This window comes from Rattus rattus, chromosome 9 (genome assembly GCF_011064425.1).
Source record: "Rattus rattus isolate New Zealand chromosome 9, Rrattus_CSIRO_v1, whole genome shotgun sequence".
Lineage (NCBI taxonomy): Eukaryota > Metazoa > Chordata > Mammalia > Rodentia > Muridae > Rattus > Rattus rattus.
The window spans coordinates 54187976-54209122 of NC_046162.1; the positions used below are offsets into that span (position 1 = coordinate 54187976).

Genomic DNA, 21147 nt, shown 5'->3' on the forward strand with positions numbered 1-21147 from the left:
AGGTATTTAATTGAAGGTTATCTTAGAATTCTAGAAGGTTAGTCTGTGATCATTTTGGCATGAGCCAGAGAGGCAAGGCACTGAAATAGTAGTTGAAAGCATTACATCCTGATCAGCAAGCAATAAAAGGGAAGAGAGAGAGAGAGAGAGAGAGAGAGAGAGAGAGAGGAGGAGAGAGAGGAGGAGGAGGAGGAAGAGGAGGAGGAGGAGGAGGAGGAGGAGGGAGGAGGAGGGGAGGAGGAGGAGGAGGAGGAGGAGGAGGAGAGATTGGGCCTAGTGTGCTCTTTGCTCTTTTAAAATGTCAAAGCCCACGCCTAGTAACACACCTCTTCCAACAAGGTCATCCTTTCCATACTTTGTCCAAAAAGCCTCCTAATCTTGTCCAAGTAGTTCTACCAAGAGAGGACCAAGCATTCAAACATGAGTCTTGGTTGCCATTGTCATTCAAATCTTTCTCTCTCTCTCTCTCTCTCTCTCTCTCTCTCTCTCTCTCTCTCTCTCTCACCTTTTCCCCTCTCTCTTCCTCTACCTCTCTCTCTCTTTGTGTGTGTGTGTGTGTGTGTGTGTGTGTGTGCTCATGCATAAACATGTGCAGTCACATGCATGTGTGAGTGTATTAGTACCTTCATGTCATTGTGAGGTCAGAGATTAACCTCAGGTGTTGTTCCTCGGGAGCCATTCACCATGTTCTTTTGTGACAGAGCCATCTCTGACTGACCTGGAGTTCATTGAGAGGTGTGCGCTGGCTGAACAGTGAGTCACAGGGATCTCTCCGTTTCCACATTCTCAGCTCTGAGATTGCAAATTACTGCAACATTCGTAGCTCTTTAAGTAACTGCTGAGGATCAATGTGTGCCCTCATGCTTGTGAGGTAAGCGTTTCACCCATCAGAGCCATATCCCTAGCCTCTCCAGGCAATTTTTCTCCATTACCCTTCCTCCTGGTTGCTATGTTAGAGGTATCCCTGTAAGTGAGAAATCTAGATGTGTACCTTATAGACTCAGTCCTGACTGTTGGTATAATTCATTGTTAGTCATTGCTTCCTGTCTGAAGACACGTCCGCAGTACTAAACACTAGTCACTTTATTGGGGAAGTTATTACTTTATGTACCTGGACAGCCTTGAGGTAATGACTGACATAAAGAGATGGAAACTTTTACCATGTTTTCCCTATGGAATCAGCTGAATGGTAGAGCTTAGGACTGCAGAGTTCCCCATGGGTTCACACTGAAATACCACCCCGTTGAGACCACACCGGAGCTCAGCTTTGTGCTGCCTTATCCGATCCTCGGTTTCACTTTGCTTGACAATGAGTTTGCTTTCGAAAGGGGAACCTCCCAGGACTTTCTGCCTCAAGCGCTGCTTCTGAGACTCTGGATCCACAGCTGATTTCAATGGACAGATGCTTAGAGGCTTGAAGTGCTGAGTTCAGTATCCGAGATAAGAACCTCCGCCCTGGCCGTAGTGAGAAGAGAATGGCCCATCATCGCGTGCCTTATTGTTATGTCTGGACTGAGGCCCAGTGGAAGTGGGAAAAGATTGGAGAACTTTTCACTTAGGAAGCACGATGCCAAGAAGAGATAAAAATGTACCATGAAAAGGGGGAGATGCCCAAAATGCAATGCAAGTAGCAAAAAGTAAAAATTTATTCTTAATTGAATAAATGCTATTCATCAAAGGAATAACACACCCACACTGGTAACATGTCACCCAGCTGTCATTTTGCACGTAGCAACAGGTAAGACAACACTGTGCGTGATGGAACAGAATATTGCATCTTTCCTTGGATTTTTGTGTCAAAATGTAAATATAATGTAAATATAAGAAAATATAGAAAATAAATATGAGAGAACATGATAACCTAAATTAGCAGCTGTTAGAACAAGTAACTGGTTACTTATTATTATTATTTACAAATCTTACTTAACATGTGTTAGTCACCAAACCAGTCTTAGTTGAGAAACTCTGAAGACACAGAAGTGTATTATGGGTTTCTTGCGAGCTAGAAAAAAGAAAATCCAAAAGATGCTGGCAGAAACAACAGGAAAGTTTAAACGAAGTCTATGATAATAGCATTGTCTTAGTGCTAATCTACCCACTGAATTGCAATTAGGATAAAAATGCTGGCATACACAGAAGAAAGAAGAATTATATGTGCACAAAAGACAAAGAAATTTTGATCAAATGTATAGGTAATTAGGGTGATGGCTTTATAGGAATTCTACACATCAACTTTTTGACTTTTATGTAAGCCTGGAATTATTTTACAATAAAACTGTCCAAGTACATAAAAGTTGGAATTATTATAGACATGAATATGTGTGAGTGTAAGCATGGTGTATGTGCACTAGGGGGTGGGGTGCACATACAGAGAAGCCCATCCAGTGCCGTCAGTCTCTGGCTTGCTTACTGTAGGACAGTTTGCAATTGACAGCCGTACTTATATGACAATGCTTTTTCTACTTTGTGTTTCCTATTTCTCATCTCATAATCATATCATAACCTTCTTTCAAATGACTGTACTAAAATGATTTAGCAGGCTAGGAGGGAGGAGAATATTGAAAACGAGTGTAGTTTAAGTGCATGGACACTCTTCCCTCAGGCAAGGATGACACAATAGTTATGGAAATAAACCAAAGACAAAACCAGAGTCAAGGCAGACTCTACTGTAATTGCTGATGTCATTGAAAGTTTAGGTCAGGCTCTGGCAGTAAGCACGTAAAAGCTTCATATGTCATTCCTAAGAGTTTGTATGTGTATGAATAATAATATATTCATTCATTTGCAGTTAATTGTTCATCACATAACGAGTATTGAATGTTAATTTTAAAGAACTGAAATAAACATTTATATCCTCTAACCACCCTGTATGTGACTTCCTTTTCCCTCTTCAAACACTGGAGTACAGTGCCTCTCCTAAATACTCACTTTGAATATCTTTAGAAGATCATTCTTAATTAGGTTTTCAAAGCCCTGCACCATCCCAGTCATCTATGTTTAGAAGAGTTAATTCAGAAATCTGAAGAAAAAGATTTGGTTAAATAAGGTTGAGTGAGTGTTTTAAGTGAGATTTCCTACTTCTTACCACATTGTCTTACATGCTAATTTTAATAACTGTTAACCATTGGAGGAAGTAAGTATGCACGAATGCACTAAGTTGTGTTGGTAGAAAACAATTTCATGCTAAATGTTTACGATATAGCATAATATTTTAGGTGTATGATAAAATACACACCATGCACTAAGAAAATACAAAACAATAAAACGATGTGGTTACTTGAGCTTCATAATATTAAAACTACACTTATCATTGCCATATGTTCCCTTTAGGCAATTAGGTGAGATTTTAAGTGAATTAACTTGGAGAGTACTTGATAAATCAAAGGGAATAATTTTGCCTGTCGTATTGATTAAGTTATGATTACCCTAGGATAGTTTTAATTTCTCCCTCTGCCTAAAAGAATATTGATCTCCAAACACTAAAGGCTTTTTTTACATTGCATATTTAATGTAGAGATTTCCCCTATTCCAATATATGTTAGTCTATCTTCCTTAATCTGAAGTGTAGCAGGGTCTTGTAGATGAATTGGAGCAATAAAGCAGAAATTTAGTTTAAAATGATGTGATTGCTGGAGTTGAATAATAGTTGGGTTATTGATTAATTTCCCTCACTTGTATAAATCAGTCATTTCTTTTCCCCCAAAGAATTATAAATTGGAAACCTCTAAGTTAATGTTAAAATAATGACGACAAAGTATTATACAACGAGCCATATTTCATCACTTCTGTAACATTTCAAAGCCTGGGAGGAGCCATGCTTTGTAAGACACCACACACCTGCACCTCCTCCTTTGCCGTGTAACTCCCCCCCATATTCCAAGTCATTAGCAAATTAACATTTTTTGGTTTTTTGACTTAATTACATTTTTTGCCTTTTTAAGCTAAAAAAAAATCATGGATTAAATTCTAGGAAATATCTGCATTCAGGGTGTTTTATCAGTGCCAGTTTTAACAGTCAGACCTTCCTTTCCAGCAGAATAACTAACACAATTTGTGTTTCTCCTACTTATATTGAAGTCACATGGGTGGAGGACATAGAAACTCGAGCAAAGAATCCAGGCATTATTCTCACGGGGCTAAAATATCAAATCAACCTGCCTAATTATGGGATTTGACTTAAGCCTCCCAGTGTCTTTCTCTTGATTCCACTACCCTTCCTTGCCAAGTTCTTTATTCTGATAGTTTTCTGTTCTTGTGACTAGTGCATATATTGACTTTATTGTATTCCAAATTTCTTCATCTCTTCACCTGGATTTGTTCCACGACCCGCTCACTGAATCAATCTCGTTTGTCTATATTTATGCACTACCTTCGGTTCTCATTCAGTCTCAACCGTGGAAGTGGATTCTGCATATGCTTCTAAACTTACGTCTACACTCATGTCTCTTCCTGAACTCTAGATTCACTTACCCACTGTCTATTTGACATTGCTACTTGAATACCTAACGGTGGTCTGATATTTAGTATAGCAGGCTTCTACTCAGAAGAGATCCTTAATCTTGCTCTATTCTCCAAGTACCATTCCATTCTCAAAGTCAGATGAACCAAGCCTACCTTTTATTTTTCTTCCATTTTTTCCTCAAGATACAAATTCCAGAGTCATTTGAGGTCTTGTGCTGTTCAAATTTTCATCTAACACATCAGGTACTTGTTCACATTTTAACCTCAAAATATATGAAAGACTAACAGCTTGTTTATTTTTGTTGCCAACAAGAATCATAAATGGAAAGATGTATAATATGAAACAGGATGTTTGAATAATATCATATTACCACTACTTACATATATAATGTCATGTATATTGTAAACATATATTATATATAATTATATATTGTATAATTATTATATTGCTTATATTCATATTTTAATATAGTTATATACATAATATATATTTATATAAATAAACCACAAATAAATGCATAGCTATTTTACAGAAAATACTATAGCAATCACTTTAAAACACTCAACACTAATCATGTAGCATCTCACATATGGTGCATGCTGACAGAGTGCACGTTGGTGCTAAAATTGCAGTGCTGGAATTTACTCCCAAGGAAACCTGATCAAGCCGAAGTTGAAACATACTCCATAGACTACTAACACTTCAGATGTGTTATAAACCACAAAGACTAGCGAAAACCAAGACTGAAAGGCATGAAAGCCAGAGTCAGCGTGGATCCTGTATGCTTACCGTGAGGGTTGTTAGAACTCTTCCAATGCTGTTCTCTTTCACCAGTGCCTTTTGCATTGCTGTTTCTCCAATGAAAGGGGCAGTTGGTTCACGACCCCTGTCACTCTCAGAGAAATTTTATTGCGAACTAGTGAAAATAAAAGACCTGTTTTGCTTCCATGCATGAAAATCAGTAGGACGATGAAATTTGGGGAATGTTCTTGATAACAAATGTCTTGAGAAAACCACGATGGAGACAGACATAATAATTGTATCCCTTACATGAGAGAAGTTATCTGATTCACTCAAGATAAACTCACAGAAGGAAGGTGGTGTGTGTCATATGGAATCTCCATTGCTCTGACCACTGTGGGATGACACTGAGAGGTCTTCAAGCAGAAAAGTGTTGTTTTCAGGAAATGACAAATTTACACAAATCATCGCCTAGTTCATTTAAACTAAACAAGTTCTCACAATTAACTGACTAACTCTCTTCAATTAGTGGTTGCATAAATTAACCCTCAGGACTGGCTTATTTTGCTGCTCTTTTAGATATAATTTTCTTTTTAACAATTCTACTCAAGGCACATAGTTCGTTGCACAGGTTAACAAACAGAGAGGCTCTTCTGTGGACAGGACACCTGAGATTACAAATTATTCATCATGAAACTTTCCACACCCTGCATTATCTCATTTGAATCACGATATGCCACGGCTTTGTTCTGGAAGATCAAATCTTCGGATATATACCAAAGGAGCAATGCATTTTTTAAAAAAGAAAATAGCTTGAAAGTTATATCTAGAGCTGAGAATAATACCACACAGGCCCAGGGACCCCGGATTTAAATTAAGGATATTGCTTTTATTGTACAATGAACTATATTTTTCTGCTCAAGCTGAGACATTCAGCAGCTAACAATGTTACCGTTAAGCACACATTAAAAACGAATCTTGGATATTTCTTTGCAAGGAAATAGCATAATAGCAAAACATGGCCATCATATCGAGTTTTCTAATGGCACCACAGAGAAATGAACAAAGAACAAAAATCAGTGTGGATAAAACCTTTAGATAAACCATAGAGCTAGCCAGTATGAAAGGAGTTTATTATAGAGACATCTTTGTAACAATAAGCATTTGCCTTTGGAAAACTAAACCAGAAGTTGTGTTTTTGTTTTTTGTTTTTTCAGAGGATGGGCATCCTGCCATAGAAAATGCACTATACAGTAGAATGTTCCTCAAAATTCAATATAAGATGTTAGTTATTCAAAATAATAAATATCGGGAAGATTAGACTCACTAGCCTTTGACTAGATATACATTTGTTAGAAAAATGCAAGTATTTAAATATCTTTTCTTTTTTGTTATTTTCAGTGTGTTGCATTGCTATATGTAAGGCACGGTATTTTTACGTGGTATATGCATGTTAGCCTTCATGTAAGCATGCTTTTGTATGCCAGAGGAAGACATCAAGGGTCTTATTCCATCACGGTTACTTCGTTGTCCTGAGACAAGGTCCCTCTCACTGGATTGGAAGCTCACATTTCCATTAGACTGGTCTGGCTCCCAGGTTCTGTGTGTTTGCTCTGCTCTGCTATAGGGTTATAGGCACACGAAGCCCCTGCTGACTGGTAACGCGTGCTGGGGCTTTAAAGCCAGGTCCCCATGCCCGCTCAGCAAGTGCTCTTACCCACTGGACTATGTCCCTAGCCTCAAATACATTCTTCTTTTTCAAAATTGTGTTTTTAGTTCATTCTTGAGGTTAGTATGTCTCTCTTCATTAGAAGATCAACATTTACCATTTTCTTGTCTTTACAAAAGACTGAGGTCACACTTTTCTCCTTTCCTCTGAACCTGTGACTTGTAAAATGCTCAGCCTGGTTGTAAGTTACCTGAATAAATAACCACTTTCACCTTCCGGAGACTTTTTTTTTTTTTTTTTTTTGGAAACACAAGTCAATTTTGGTTATTTCTCCCGCCACGCTTCTATTTCTAAGTTATCGAGAAAGACTTTGTCGACGGGTTCCACGAGCTTGCTACTGAAACCGAATGCTAACCTCAGTCTGAGGGGTACTTTGCTAACCTCGGTCTGAGGGGTAATTCCCTGTCATGGAAGGAATGCACAGAGCTCCCGAGTCAGGAATGCAGTACGGATTCACCTCGCCATATCTGCGCTGAGCGTAATGATTCTGCTATGCTCATTTCAGCTCCACCGTTGTCTCCCTGGTGAAATGGATAAGCTACCCCTTCAGCTGCCCTGGAAATTCAAAGATTATATATGAGGAACCCGGCCTATTGACTGCACTCAGTTAACTCTCTTTCTCTTTCAAGTCACATCTCTGAAAATACACAACAGGGAGCTAAATTCAATTCAAACACTTTTTTTTCCTTGTAAATTTCATAGGTATGATTTTGTTTCATACCTGGTCTATTTAAAGATTAGAATAGCTGGTTTGGACTGGCAATGGGAAAAAGGAATATTTTCAAATTTGTAGCATCTAGGAAGAATAATTTGACTTATTGATTGGTTAATTATTATGTCTTTGCTACACAGATGTCTCCCTGCTTTTTCTTCCCTCTTCTCTGTCCTCCATCCCTTTCTCCTCTTTTTCCTTCTCCACTTCTTTCTCTACTTTGTGGAATAATTCAAGGTGTTTGCTACATACAGTTTCTCACCTATGGATTTATTTGACACATCCTTGTGGTCTCTCAGTATTGAATATTAAGTTTCTTTATTCTATGTTTCCTATAAACTACATGCAGAAAGTTCATTGGCTTTATATAGTTTATTTTTTCTAACAAATATGCTATATGAGATATATGTTGTAACAATTGTTGACAAAGACTATATGTATTTGATCCTTAAGTTATGAAGAAGAGGGTTTTAACTTCACCATTCATTCTCTCTCCCTTTATTCTCCCTTTGTTAACTAGAGCAGATTGGCCAAGAAAATTATCTCATCTGCTCATCTGTTTTATTTTTAGATGAGTATATGCATATATATATATATATATACATATATTAATATTAGTATTCTAATATGTGGAGAATTCTAATGGCCATTGACTAGAAAAGTACTTAAAACCTATGAAGTTAAAGATAAGAAAAACTGGTGGAGGGGTAGTTGGTTAAGTTGTATTTTACTTTGAATTTAAATATTGACCTATAGATATATATTTGGGATGATAGACATGAAGATACATATGGGGGGGGGGACAAGAGAAGGCATCATGCAATAGAACAAAGAGATGGCTCAGAAGTTAAATGTGCTTGCTTCTCTTAAAGAAGACCAACGTTTGGTTCCAAGAACCACGTCAGACATCTCACAAACACCTATTATTTCAGGTTGAGAGAATAACATAGCCTTCTCTTCTGGCCCTCAGAGTCAATGCACAGATATGTGTGTACACACACATACATGATTAAAAACATAAAATAAATTTGTCTAATAGGTAGAAAAAGGTCAATAGTTTCACTTTGCCAATTTTTAAATAGCAAGTCAAATTGTTACCAACTAACCCCATCACCATTTTTCTTATCTTAGATCTCGTAAGTTTGATAGGTTTCATGTTTTATGTTCATTATATATGTTTATGCTCATTTTCCACATTAATGGCCACTAAAAGTCTCCCTAGACCTAATCCATCTGTTTATTATAATCTTATATTATTATTATTGTTATTATTATTATCTGTATATGTATTTTAAGTAAAAAAAACATAGCTATACTCTAGGCTTGCTTCAGCTAATGATAAACTTCTGATACTCTTGTCTCTGCTTCCCCTGTGCTGTGATCATACATGCCACCATGTATGATATGTGTGCCACCATGCCTCATTTATACAATGAGGGGGCACTGAATCCTGGACTTCACACAAACAGGCAAAGCTTTCTACCAATTGAATTGCATTTCAGCTGTTTAACAAATCTTTTCATTACACTCACAACAGCCTATCATTTTCTGTGTGCATTCTTGTCATTGCAAATTAATCTAAGTTCTTTTATATTTATTCTTCCTTACCTCCAAAGAACCTGGTTCCTTTTGATAGTATAGTATTCGGAGACCATGGTATGTGCATTAGGGTTATTGATTATTACCAAGTTGATAACTGTATTTAAATATTTACAATGGACTGAGTTAAGCTGATGTTTCCCCATGTGCACAAAATGTAGCCAAAATTCATACTCATGCTGATGTAGAACTAAACCTTTTTATCAATGTATATTTTCTTTTCTAAGGAAAATTTTAAAAAATCTTAATATCTCTGGGAATTGGAGAATCAAGGCCTATTTTATGTTTGGAAACAACCATTTACAATGTCATAGCTCCTCACTGTCATTGAAGTGAAAGAGAATCGCATGGCTCTACATTCTCCTATAACGGACAAAAATAGCAAATAATTATTACCAGGAATTTACCTTGTAACAGTGTTTAAACACTATACTGATCTCATGCAAAGGTTGTTATTCCACTGTTTGCAAATAGAAAATGTGAAGCCAAGATGGGTGGAGTAATCACAGTTATCGGAATAGGTAGTAATAAAAAGATCTTGATCACTGATTGTCTGAATTTGGAATCGCAAAGCGAACCAATTATTAATGACTATGCTATGGTTCCTTCTTAATTAATAATATTCGCTTTCTGCTATAATTATGAACTGAGCCAAGCATATTGGACAATGCCCTAGTGGCAGTTAGAAACAGTAAATAACACATAAAGATTATAGCCTTATGAACTATAATTTTACACATGCTGTGTAATTACATATGCATGAGCAACCTAGGTAAGTCAATCAAAATTAGTTTTCAGGACCACATGAGTTATTTGATGGTCGTCTTCTGTAGCAATTATAGAAATCTCCCTCATGATTTGAATGGCTCCACAGATGACACACTAATGTTCTCTGAGGCTATAGTTTTTAAAAATAGCTCATCTGTTTAAAAAGCCCAATATCTTACATGTCTTATTAAAAGCATAGTTTGGATTCTGTTTTACCGGGAACTGTTCAATAACTAAAAAGGATCAGATTTCTTTTATTCTAAGACTGTGAGGATTTTTGAAAAGTCGATGATATTGACTTCCAATTTGATTTTAAAGTGTTTAAAGTGGCAATAATAAATATTTGGTGTCCTAAAATTTAATGGTAGCCCTTTAAGCTGAGTGGTTGTTACTGGCTCCTATGTAGCAATAAATGAGTGGGCAAGAACCTTCTGGTGGCCACAGAGCTCTGATTTTCCCTCTTTACATCATCAAAAAAGGGGTTGTGGTCTCTTAAAAACATTAGTGGGGACTCGATCCTAGATAACCTGGACTCCTGAACCAGCTGTGTTCTCCTTATAACATGCAGTTCTGAAAATGGCCCAGAATGGATTGATGGAGTAAGTTCATTGTTTGGTAGCATTTACACACATCGGTTAGAGCACACCCCATTAATTCAGATTAGCATATCACTGAGTGGTGACGTAACTGCTCAAAAAGTGACAGTCAATAAGGAAAGAACAGGAGACTGTCTCATCAGGAAGAGAGCTTTGACAAGAGAATTAGAAAGAGGAAAGGTCATTATGGCTCACCGTCTCCACGGCATATTCACAAGCACTGGAAAAGCTGTCCCAGATACAGAGAGGTGAGACTTTTTAAGTATTCTGATAGTGTCACCAGATAGACTTTTGAGTGGATCTTGAAGAAATGTATTTTTGGGGAATTAGAACAATCTCTATATCGGACATTATTTCACTTTCCTAAGAGATAATATCACTATGTAATACTAACGGCTCTAGTGTTGTCTAATAAATTTAAATACAGGGCAATCTTGCTAGAGATATGGTTATATTAATATATTAATATACATATATACATATATATATTATCACAGGGTTTCTAAGCAAAAAATATAGAATTAGAAGCAACAAAGGAAAGTAGTTTCCCCAAGTAAAAGCCCCCTGGAATCATATACACACAGATAAGATAGAAAGAAAGATAGATAGATAGATAGATAGATAGATAGATAGATAGATAGATAGATAGATAGATTGATAGAACAACAATTTAAAGGAGTGTCCACATCATGTATTCAAGAATATGAGAGAGTTATGGGGTAAGAAATATAGAACAGGTAGGCAGAAGGAGAAGAAAAGGGGGAAATTGTGTAATTCAAATTTAATTTTTTTACTAAATGGAAGTTAATCCACTGTACATGAAACTTTAAATGTCATCTGGAAATAGGAAAGTTCTGCATGTTTATTTATTTCCTTGTTGATTTTGAGACAGAGTCTCATTCTGCTAGCCTGGAACTCACTGTATCTCAAGGTTGTCCCCTCAAATTCACTACAGTTCTCCCACCTCAATCCCAGGAGTTGGGTTTTCGGGTGTGAGCTGGCTGGTCCTGCTTCATGATGGGCGGCATGCTTTTTGAATAGATGGCAAAAACGCAAGCAACTTTGGGGAGAAATTTGGGAACAGTGAGATGCTCTCACCTCTTCTCAGAGGAGGCTGTTGGATCAGCCACAGTTTTGTATGGTTCCTTTCCAGCTTTTCTTGGTGATCCTTCTATGCCAAACATACTTTCTTCTACTCATAACTTATTTATTGGTAGTAGTTCTCTTCCAGTACTCAGTGGTACAACACACTACTTGTATCTCCTTCGGTCATGTAAAAGTGCTCATTTTCATGCTCTGTATCCTCAGTACCTACCCTAGTTCCATCCATGCTACAGTTTCCTATCTAGTTTCTTCAGAGACATAAGGTTTCCATCTTGTTATTCCTCCAGCTTGGTCTTTTATGTTACCTTTACTTTTCTGAACAAATTGGGTGAAGAGGTTATTTGTCACAGAAAGTAGAAGCAAAGGGCTGTGTCTGTGCTGGGTAATCATATAAGGAAAGCTAAGCTGATCTTGGCACTGAAGGATCTTAAGCTAATAGCAAGCAACATGGAGAAGTTCTAAGCAAAAATTGAGGCAAAACCTTGACCTACAAAGGATCACCCTAACATTCTAAGGGGGCAAAAACGTTATCTAAATCCAAAACATATGGTGGAAATCAGAACATTGAGTCAAAATAATGTCAATGTATTTATTCATCCATTCTTTCATACCATCCATCATGTATCAGAGATACTGTGCTAGGAATCTTAGAAATTCATTTCAGCATTCTCCCCCACCTTAGTCCATTAAGAACATTCCATATTTAAAAAAGAACATTCCACATGCTGTTGGTTCTCTGAATTATATTGTGCTGCTTCCTTACTAAAATCCCATAATGCTTTCTACCTAAACATAGACTGACTTCTGATAAAACAATTCAACATAAAGAATAGAAAGTAGTAAGTGATATAGATAGATATAGATAGATAAATAGATAGATAGATAATAGATCAATCGATCGATCAATAGATAGATAGATGATAGATAGATGATAGATAGATAGATAGATAGAGAGAGAGAGAGAGAGAGAGAGAGAGAGAGAGAGATAGTAGGTGGCATAAGCAGATCCTCAGATCTGTGCCTTTTTGTGCCACATTTGTGCTTGGGCACAAGCAATGCTCTGAAAGGCTCCTGGCAGGGTAAAAAGAGCTGTAACATTTTCTGTCCAAGCACTTTGTAAACACAATGCTGCTCAAATGAAAGACGCATGCAGAAGCAGCCACCTTTCCTTGGTTCTGATTACTTTCTTCTCTCCTCTTATTGACAGAATTATTGTTCAGTCTATAATAAAAACCTGTCACGCCGTGACAAGCTCTATAGGGCAGTTCAGCAAACAATAACATACCAACGGTCGTAGTGTGAGCTTCCTTTCTGCCTCTTACGTCGCGCTCTGCTCTGAAGAGGATGACAGATACAGAACCACACTTCTTTCTGATTTTGCCTTTGTTTCTGCCTTATTTTTTTAATTTTTCAAATGCTAGGATAATGTTGTTTTCTTTGTTAAGAACCTTTCAACCTCTTCTCTCAAGTGTCAGACTGAATTTTCACTCTCAACTTCAGGTAATTAAGTTGTTCTCCTCCTCTTACCATTTGACAGAGTTAGCCTGGTCAACCTTTCCACTAAGTGGACCAAAGGGTCTAGGTTGATGACTGAAATGTCCAGGCAGGAGGCTTCATGCTGATGGGGAAAGTAGTCTCTTTCAAGATTAGCAGGCTGGGGTAACTAATCACCTCATGAAGTCATTTTGAGAATATAATCAATGCCAGTGACCAGAAGCAAAGTATCTTCTTTGTCTTCACAATGGGAATTTTCCCCCATTGGGAAGCACTAGCATTGGCTTGCTTCCTTGGTTGACGTAAGTCCACTCTGAGCACTAGGCATCTGATGTCTGAAATACTTTGGCACTTTAATATCGGGTGAAAACTGACTAAAGTCTGAAGCTTTTGCATATGAGTTATGGGAATCTCCAATCTTAAAGTTTAGCACTCTCTCCATTTTTAAAAATAATCCATGATTGATTTGACAGCTTTCTTAAGTATATCATTAGTATGACCAAACTCTCTTAGAAATAAGAATGAAATACGTTTGAAAAAAGTCCAACTGTAATTCTTATACCTTGCATAAATTGTTGTGCATGATTCAGAAATATCTAAGAGTATTTCTTAGAATATAATCCATAAAACGTCTAGCAAATAAAAGCATATCTTAAAGCGTTTCCTTTTCACTTTCCTCATGGTTTTTACATTTGATTCTTTAATACTCCATCTCAACACATAGGTTAATTATTGGTGGAACTCTATTTTTAAAAATTATATTCAGCATCTGTGGATTTGCAGGAGGTTGGGGTAACAGGCACAGGTACAGATATGTGGAGATAACATGAGAGGATATCTGATCCACAGGAGCTGGAGTTACAGTTAGTTATAAGAACTGAATTCAGGTCTTTATAACAGCAGCAACCGACCACTCTTAACCACTGAGCAACCCCTTCAGCCACAAACAATCTACTTTTTCTTTTTTTGGATATTTTCTTTACTTACATTTCAAATGTTATCCCCTTTCCTGGTTTCCCCTCTGGAATCCCCCTATCCCTTCCCCTCTCCCCCTGCCTCTATGAGAGTGTCCCCACAACCAACCTACCGTTCCCTCCCATCTCCCAGTCCTGGCATTCGCATTTCCCTACACTGGGGCATTGATCCTTCACAGGGCCAACTGATTCTCGATAAGGCCATCCTCTGCTACATAAGCAGCTGGAGCTATGGGTCCCTCCATGTATACTCTTTGGTTAGTGGTTTAGTCTCTGGGAGCTCTTGGGGAGGGAGGGTTTCTGGTTGGTTAATATTGTTCTTCCTATGGGCTTGAAAAGCCCTTCAGCTCCTTCAGTCCTTTCTCAAACTCCTCCATTAGGGACACCGTTTTCGGTCCAATGGTTGGTTGAGAGCATCTGACTCTGTATTTCTCAGGCTCTGACAGAACCTCTCGGGAGACAGCTATATCAGATTCCTGTCAGCAAGCACTTCTTGGCATCCACAATAGTGTCTGGGTTTGGTGACTGTATATGGGATGGATCCCCAGGTGGAGCAGTCTCTGGATGACCTTTGCTCATTCTCTGCCTCACACTCTGTCTCTGTATTTCCTCCTATGAGTATTTTGTTCCCCCTTCTAAGAAGAACTGAAGCATCCACTTTTTGGTCTTCCTTCTTGAGTTTCACGTGGTCTGTGGATTGTATCTTGGGTATTCCAAGCTTTGGGGATAATATCCACTTATCAGAGAGTACATACCATGTGTGTCCTTTTGTGACTGGGTTACCTCACTCAGGATGATATTTTCTACTTCCATCCATTTGCCTAAGAATTTCATGAAGTCATTGTTTTTAATAGCTGAGTAGTGCTCCATCGTGTAAATGTATCCATTCCTCGGTTGAAGAATTATTTCCTGGGTTATTTCCTGCTTCTGGCTATTACAATTAAGACTGCTATGAACATAGTGAAGCATAGATAAAATCAATCATAGCACTAAAAATAAGTTGTAATGGTGTTTAGGACACAAATACGCAAAGAAAAACTCTCATTATAGATGCTATTTCTAAGACAATTAATAGTTTAATGACGAAAAGAGCATAAAACTGTCATAAGCACAAGGACTTCTACTCTTTGCTATGGATTAGGCAGCTAATCTGGAGCTGCCTATAGTCTTTGGAACTTTGATTGTAGATTTAAAGGATTACATTCAGTATTTTACTTTATTGTCAACAAATAACCTAACAAGCATTGTTTAAGAATGTTTGAGAACATTGTCCAAAATGTAAAAGGAAATTTTCACTTAACGAAACTCTACTGAGGAAATTAATTCCTGATCACTCTCGTGAATAGTCCCTGATCTAAGAATTGTCATTAGTCTCGTAACATCATGTTCTTAACACCTTTTCCCCGATTTCACAGCCACTTATCAAAGCAAAAAGCTTATCCTGCTTCACCACTCTCAGTATCCTTCATAATTATCTTGTGATACTTAAAATTGCAGATAATTCACATATGAAATATGTCTACCTTTAATGTGTACCACTCCTTCAAATCCTGGGGCTCCTATGAAATCTAACGTCCAAATTAAAGTTCAAAGTAAGATCTCTCCAGCATCCATAAAGTATTTCCCCTTTCAAGATTTATGGCATCTTATGTGCCTAGATACTTTTAAACAGGGATGGAAAGAGCAAACATTAGACAGAGGAGGTTCAAGTTTAGACAGGCAAAAGGTGAAAATATCCAAAAATTCATCAGGCAGCTTTAAATGAGACAAGACATTCCAGCCTTGACAAACTGTATTCCAAAATGATGACAACATCTAAACGCATTATTTTATGGATACTGAAAATCTCAGAAAGAATATATAAGAACTGAGCAGTGACAATGAGGGTGGGAGAATTGAAAGAAAAATTAAAGGAGACAAAAAATGGTGCAAAGTGGGAAGTTGCACTTGTTATTTAAATAAATCTCTGCCTTTCACTGTTTTTCCCACAAGTGATCTTTGCCACCCAGTTCAATATTCCAGAGAATCATTCTTTCTCTCTTTGTATTAAATATTTGGGGAGTTCATTGTAAAGTGATGTAGAAAGAAAAGGGATTTAAGACAGACCAAACAAATTCGTCATTGAAGAAAGAAGCTTAGAAGAATATCCGATGAGTGAAGAAAACATAGATTTCAACCGATACTGTTCAAACTTTTGGAAATCTACATTCTAAAATGTATCTGAATTTCCATTCATTCTCTCCATAACTTACTAAAGCTACTCCATAACATTTGATATGCATATGTGGATGAACTGCGACAAAGCTTCTCAAAGAACACAAGAAAAATTTGGTTTTTGCCATGTCATCTCAGGCAAATATCCAAACATAAAATGTACTTTAGATTAATAAACTGTATTTCTTCCAAATTGGACACACCCTCTTTAAAATGCAATGAAAATTGTTAAACAATACACGTGGTTGGAGAAAATATTTGAAATTACATAGCTGGTAACCTTTGTAAGTCAAGATGTCTGGACAGAGGGATGTACGTGGGACACACAGTGTCATATGTCAGATTGCACAAACAAAGGTTTTCTATGCTTTGTTTGGTTTTGTTTATTTTTTTGCTAGTCTGTTTGTTTTATTTTGTGGGGAAAGTTGCAAGGGCAAAGGGTAGATACAAGGGAATGGGGGAATGAGCAAGACTGGAGTGCATGATGGGAAACTCACAAAGAATCAATAAAAATTTCAAAGGAAAACCTTTGAAGCTCTGATAATTTTTAAATATAAAGGAAACTGTTTAAAAATCAATAATAAATGCACCCAAATCCAAAGAGGAAAAGACACAAGATGTGAGTATTAGTTTACCAAAAAGGATATTATCTTAACACATTAAAAATATGGAAAGTTACCCAGTAATATTAATCAAGACAGTAATGAAATACCGTCAATTACATTGATTGATCAATTAAATTGAATACAATAAAAACAATCGAGCATGAGCTGGCAAAGTCAGTTGATGCTCTGCGTGCTGCTGAAGGGTCTCTGACACGGTATAGTCAAATGTAGTATGTTTGACACATTCTTTCAAAACCATGCATAAAAACACCAACAAACCTAGCTTTTCTGCTCATAAGTTATATACTCCCAATTATCAAATTGATGAGATTTGAGTCAGGTCTGGGAGAGATTATCGAGAGTAGGTTGACTAAGGTAGTGAGATCCATTCTAGATGTGCACACTACCATTGCAAGAGCTAAAACTCCAAGCTAAGGACAAGAGAAAGGAAGCTGGGGACAGGCATTCATCTCCCTTTCTTCTCTGACTGTGCACACATTGACACCAGCCATGCCACATTCTTGCTGTCTTGACCTCCCCACCAATATCTTCCTCACCCTAGGGCATTGAGGCAAAATAAGCTCTTCCTTCCTAAAGATGTCTCTGTTACAGGAACAAACTGAGCAACTGATGCAATGATTATGAAACATGAAAGAAAATGTTCACAAACACATACATACATGTACAAATATATACACACATACACACAACCATACATAGACACATGTACATACATGTACACACACATGCACATATGTACACACATACATGTCATATGCATATATGTACACACACATTCACATATACACAACATGCACACACATGCCCATACATGTACATATATACGCATATACACATACACACATGTATACATATGTGCACAGACATATCCATACACATATACACACACATATACACACAGCAATCTATCTAGAGCTGTTTATAGCAGTTATATTTGTAATGTTCAAAGAGCGAAATGATTCATGAACCTGTCAAGAGTTAATGTGTAAGAGAATAATCATCTATTCATAAGATCATATTCAGACATTTTAAAAAGGCCAAAACCTTATGCACCCAGGGGTGTAAATGGTTTTCTTATTTTATGCTCATGTGTATGATGTTTTTCCTGTAGGCTTCTGTGCACTATGTGTGTACCTGGTGCCTGCAAAAACCGGAAGGTGATGGATACCCGGGACCTAGAGATACGGATGTTTGTTACGTGCCATGTGAATGCCAGAAATTGAGCCCTGGCTCTCTGAAAGAGCAGCCAGTTTCCTTAACCCCTAAGCCATCTCTCCAGTTCCCCACATGAATGATCTGAAAATGATTGTGGCACATAGGAAAAGCCAAGTAAATAATGCTTTCTATGTGGTTCTGTTAATTAAGAAATAAAGTGAAAGTTAATCTATAGTTAAAGAAAGGAGATTAAGGGCTGCTTGCTTGTGAGAGGGTACAAGGAGAAGTGGCCATGGGAAAATGCAAAGCTTCCTAAGAAAACCATTGAGTGTGAGTTCCATATTGATTGTGCTGAGTAGCAATAGGTCCTTCGGTGTGTGCATACGTCACCATTTGTTAAGTTGTACATGTTATTCTATGCCAATCAAACTTAACAAAGCTCTTTTCAAAATGAATGTTTTAAATGCTCTGACTGTGGAAATAAGAACTAATATATCTATGGGGTGGGGAGGGATCTTTTACTCTCTGAGCTTTGTCTAAACTTTTCAATGTGACCCATGCAATGCTGTTTCTTTTCAAAATACCATTAATAAAAAATGTTTTGTTCAAACTACAACACGCACACAAAAGCTAATGCCAGTTCTGTCACCATCCGTGTATCCCTCTTCCTGTCAGTCATCTTTCCTTCATCACTCAGAATCCTTCCAGTTCTAAGTAACTTGTTCTGAATGTGCCTCCTCCCTGTTGCCATGGCTCTCACTTCTTTTAGTTCATCAACTTCTAAATGTCATCGTATTGGGGAATGACTTTCTGATTGTCTCAAGAGATAACTGCCTCGATCTTTGGTCATTGTCTTTACATAATGTGCTGGGTGTTCTGTGTTAACTTGACACCAGCTGAACTCATTTGAGAGGAGAGAATCTTGATTAAGAAAATGCTTAAAGCTGGTAATGGGAGAGGCTCGCAGATCTCCATGAGTTTGCGGCTACCCTGGTCTACAGAGTTTCAGGACAGCCAGGGTAACGCAGAGAAATCATGTCTCACAAAAACAAAAACAAATCACAACAACAACAACAACAACAAACAAACAAACAAAACAAAACAAAAAGCTTGGACTGTAAACAAGCCTGTAAGACATTTTCTTAATTAGGGTTTGAGGGGGAAGGGTTGAGCCCATTGTGAGTGCTGCTGTCTCTGGGCTGGTGGTCCCGAGTTCTATTAGAAAAGGCTGAACAAGTCATGATGATCCAGTAAGCAGCACCCTCCATGGCCTCTGCACCAGCTCCTGCCTCATGCCCTGTTCTTATCTTGGTTTCAATCAATGATGGACTGCACTGTAAAAACCTAAGCCAAATAAATCCTTTCCCCGTCAACTTCCTTTTTTGTTTATGGTGTTTCATTGCAGCAATGGTAACCCTAACTAAGACAAATAGGGTTTTTTCTATGACATATTTTAGAACTCTTACAATTTCATAGTTTCATGACTATCTTTGAGTTGTAATGTTGTTGAAAGAATAGTGTACTACTACCCAATAAAAGTTTGTTATAGTAAATATAAAGAATGATTCATTGAGAAGTATGGTCTTTTATTTCTTCTTCTTTTTTCTTCCAATAGACAATAGGAGTTTCCATTCTCTTAAGGTCCTGTTCTAAAATGGATCAATAGACACGGACTGAAAGACCAGACCAAAGCAAGGCCAAGACTCAGCAAGAAAATGCCAATTTCTTCAGCATTGTGCCTCAGCGTCTGTGCTTCTTTTTGGCCTTACCTGTGCTACAACATCCTTGGGCAGCCCTGCCTCTCCAGATATACTGTTTGAAAAATGCACAGACCCCCCCACACACACTTGGGACAGCTCCACATTGCGTTTTCAGCTTTCCTTGGCAGACTTCCCATGGTCATGGCGTACGCAGTGTCATGGAGGCTTCATCAAAACTTAACCTTTTACTTCACAGACTTATTCAGTGAACTCCCAGGGCCTCCAGGCAAGAAACACAGCACTGCCATTTAGTACCTGGCATCAGTGCTTTTCTGGACCTTTGATGAAAGCCCATATAACTTTGTAGCCCTTGCATTTTGCATGCCTGCAAAGCCAATCTCTGTTGTCAGTTCTGCTCTGGCCCCTTTCACCACAACTGTAAAATCCTCTGTATACCTTGGTGGTATGCCAGTGAAAACAGATACCTGCATAGCCTTTTGGGTTTTTGGTTCTTTGTTTGTTTGTTTGTTTGTTTGTTTGTTTTTAAGCAAGGAACACTTTCTGCAGCATTCTGAATTCAGCCTCTCTTATTTTGAATGGCTTTCTCTCTCTCTTTTTTTTTTCCCTTTTTCTGTAAATTAGCCCATTTATTGCAGACCAGGCAAGTCTTGGATGGTAGGCTTCTACTGGTCCTTCAGTTCCTTCAGTCTTCTGATGGCAGACTTCACTGTGACTGCAGAAGTGGTATTGTAGGTCCAGGCCCCACCGGCCACTGTTTTCATGCAGGAACCACAGTGCCAGATGCCAACAGCTCGTCTCTTCATCTTGGCCGTGCCACAGAAGGAGTAAGTGTACTTGGCCTGCTGGCTGGACTTTCTCTTTCAAAAATTTGAGAATTCAACTGGTAGAGGTATCTTTCCTATTATCTAGATGAAGTGTATGAGGTATATTTCTTTAATGAAAGATCTCTTTAGAACAGTCACAGCTATTTTCTGTACACCCACCTTGTCGATATTTTTTAACTTATTCACATTCCTTTCTTCGCCAATTGCAGTTTTTGTACCCTTCTACTCTTTCTCACTGCGGAGCAGACAAAGTCCAACGAGCCATAACGATCCCCCACGGTCAGGATGTACTCTGTCTTGAAATTTCTACCACCGAATAACTTAATCACTTTTAAATTAAGTCTCACTTAACTTTTCATGATGTTCATAGAATACAAATCAGAAAGGGGGAGCAGTGTTTGGGAGAGAGAGAGAGAGAGAGAGAGAGA

At 37.9% G+C, this 21147-nt stretch overlaps 1 long non-coding RNA gene across 1 annotated transcript; it reads left to right on the top strand.

Annotated features, from left to right (window-relative positions):
• The first annotated feature begins 643 nt into the window (after positions 1-643).
• LOC116909780 lies at positions 644-20369 on the top strand. Its single transcript, XR_004389095.1, has 2 exons — positions 644-871; positions 19790-20369. It is a non-coding gene; the product is annotated as an uncharacterized LOC116909780 (long non-coding RNA).
• The last annotated feature ends 778 nt before the right edge of the window (positions 20370-21147 follow it).